The following is a 3,366-nucleotide window of genomic DNA, read 5'->3' as shown; positions in this document are numbered from 1 at the left end:
TTTACAACCCATCAAATGTGGGACAATTTGCCTGGCCAAGACTGGCAGGTTGATTTCACCCATATACACACCCACAAAAGGATGAGGTACCTTCTTGTCCTGGTAGACATCCTCATGGGGTGGGTGGAAGTCTTTCCAGCTCCCAAAGAGATGGCAGGAATTGAAACTTTATTTTTTGGCAGTCGTGGGGCTTGAACTCTGGGCCTGGGTGCTGTCTCTGAGCTCTTCAGCTCAAGGCTAGCACTCTACCACTTGAGCTACAGCACCACTTCCGGTTTTCTATTGGTTTATTGGAGATAAGAGTCTCATAGACTTTCCTGCCTGGGCTGGCTTTGAACCATGATCCTCAGATCTCAGCCAACTGAGTAACTAGGATTACAGGCATGAGCCACCGGCGCCCAGCTTGGAACCTTATTTTTACTTTCAGAAATGATTCCTCATTTTGTCCTTCCTTCTTCCCTTCAATCTGATAATGGCCTGGCCTTTATTTCCCAAGTAGTAAAACAGGTGTCTTCAGCCCTAGGACCCTAGTCAAAGCTCATGAATTTTCAAATAAACTCACTCCAGTGCTAACTTACCTCGCTGGCACTGATTGCTCTCCAAAATCACAAAACCTTGGACCTTGTAATGGCCCAAAAAGGTGGGACCTGCCTATTCTTGCGGGAACAATGTTGTTTTATATTAATGAGTCAGGTTTGGTAGACCAAAACGCTGAGATCCTAAACAACCTAAAGGAGGAGCTCAAACATTAACAATCCAGGGGGCCCCCTTTGTCCCATGCCTCTTGAGGCTCATCCAGAGCCGCATCCAAGAAATGACCAGAGGGAGTTAATCAGCTGCTTCTTCTCCACCCATACACTTGCCTGCCGAATACCCCTCCAGTGCCATAGACAACCAGCATACAGCCCCACAATGCCTCTGTCCAGCAGGAAGTAGCCAGACGACTAGCGTCACCCTATATTTCCAAACCAAAGATGCCAGAATGACAGGCCGCTGGAGGGCAGAGGCAGCCAAGAAAAGCCACTTCCTTATACACCACCTGTGCCAATTATACACCACCTGTGCCAATCATTCTTCGGGGGCACTAGCCTGAATCTGCTCAAACTTGCAAAACAAGTTACATGTGAAAAGTTCCTGCTGACCCCAGCCATATAAACCCTGCTACAAGCAGACTCTGAGTGACCTCTCTCATCCTGACCAGGGTGTTTGCCCAGGAGTGTACCCCAATAAACTTTTCCTTTCTTCACCTTTACCTTCTCCTACGTGTTCTTTCCTCACCTAAAACCTTACAGTGTGTATTTCTTTTCCCTGCTCAGATAATGTAGGAATCACTCATTTGAGTCTTGAACTCTCATTTCTAGCATGGAGAGCAAGAGACCTTTTCTTATCCCACACATTCTGGTTACACTAAAATAAATCCTTGCCAAAACTTTCTCCTTGTGACATTCCCTGAAACCAGCATGGCACTGGTGTCTCAAACCTAAAATCCTAGCTTAGATCTGGGGATCACAGTTTGAGAAAACAGCCTGGACAGAAAAAAAATCTGTAAGGATTTTCTGAGACCAGCTGGCTTTGACCTGCAATTCTCAAATCTCAGCCTCGTAAGTAGATGTGAACCACTGGCACCCAGCTGATTTGGGCTTTTCTAATTGGGTTTCAGTCTTCTATTTCTTAGTATATTTGAGATCTAAGGATCAGAGTTCAAAGCCAGCCTTGACAGGCAACTCTCGAAACTTTTTTTTGGTGGTATTGTTAGTTATGGTGCTTGAACTCTGAGCCTGGGTGTTGTCTCTGAGCTCTTTTGCTCAAGGCTAACACTCGACCACATTGAGCCATAGTGCCATTTCCAGCTTTCTGGTGGTGGGTTCTCACGGACTTTCCTGCCTGGGCTGGGTTGGAACCTCAAGCCTCATGAGCCAACTGCACTAGGGCTTCTGTGAGACTCTTATCTCCAATTAATAAAAGGTTGGAAGTGGTTGGAATTCATTCAGCTTTGTTTGTGGATTCCATGAATTCCTTTATTAAATCTTTGGTTAGGCTGACTCATTGCCCTATCACGCTCAAACAGAGCCCTTTGTAGGCTTTCAATCTATGCATTCATCATGTTTACCAATAGTGTTTGTAGAGCATTTTGAGAACTCTCTGGGTTATTCATTAAGTGCTCTGATGCCTGTTGACCATGAATGGGAGTTGAAGTTCATTGGCTTGCCATTTTCCTTGTGCTTCTACAGCTTGTTCTGCCCATTTAGGTAAAACGCAAAACCAATTCCAAGCTATAACACTATTTTAAGGCAAGCACCAACCCAGAGCCCTGTAGTTGCAGATTTATTTTTTTAATTTTTTTAGTATTTTGTTGGTTGTGGGGCCTGAACAATGTCCCTGAGCTCTTCATCTCAAGGCTACCACTTGAGCCACAGGGCCACTTCTGGCTTTTTTTTCCCCCTGCTTATGTGGTGCTGAGGAATCGAACCCAGTGCCTCCTGCATGCAAGGCAAGCACTCTACCACTGAGCCACCTTCCCAGCCTGCAGATTTTTTGATACAGCCAAAATGATAACAGGTACAGTAGCTTAACAAACAACTAGGGATCAATGGACTAAGAAAACCAAAGAGTTAGCCAGTGGACCAGAAATTAAGAGGTATAGGGAGAATCATGAGGAGAAAAGATGAGAGAAACGTAGGCAGGGAAGGGAAGAGAGGGAAGATAACTAAGACCTAAATTCAGAGAGAGAAAAAAGAGAAAATAGAAAAAGAAAAAAAGCTAAAAGCTGGAAGTGCAGCTTTAGTTCAAGAGGTGGAGCACTCACCTTGAGCGAGGAAACTCAAGTACAGTGGCCAGGCTGAGTTCAAGACCCAGAACTGACGTATACCCATAACTACCACTACCCTCCCACCCCTCCCCCCCAAAATATCCTGGAAGTATTTAATAGGATCTATCTTGTCTTCTGTGAATTTTTAGCATTTTCCTGTATATAATGAATTTCCTTTGTAGAGCACTAGCCTTGAGCTGAAGAGCTCAGGAACAGCACTCAGGCTCAAGAGTTCAAGCTCCATGTCTGACAAAAAAAATAAAATACTTTGGAGGTTGTAGAGTGCTTGCCTAGCATGCATGAAGCATGGGATTTGATTCCTCAGTACCACATAAACAGAAAAAGCATGAAGTGATGCTGTGGCTCAAGTGGTAGAGTGCTAGCCTTGAGCAAAATAAGACAGTGCCCAGGCCCTGAGTTCAAACACCCTAGCACTGGCAAAAAATAATTTCCCCACACCTGAATTATGAAATGCTTACAACTGCTTAAGAGGAATTCCCATTCTCCAAACTTTCTTTTGTAAGAAATCAAAGAAAAGGAACCATAAAAACTTCATA

Source organism: Dipodomys merriami, unplaced genomic scaffold (assembly GCF_024711535.1).
Source record: "Dipodomys merriami isolate MVZ:Mamm:240054 unplaced genomic scaffold, mDipMer1.0.p SCAF_10, whole genome shotgun sequence".
Taxonomy (NCBI): Eukaryota; Metazoa; Chordata; class Mammalia; order Rodentia; family Heteromyidae; genus Dipodomys; species Dipodomys merriami.
Note: the sequence above shows the minus strand (reverse complement) of the source record.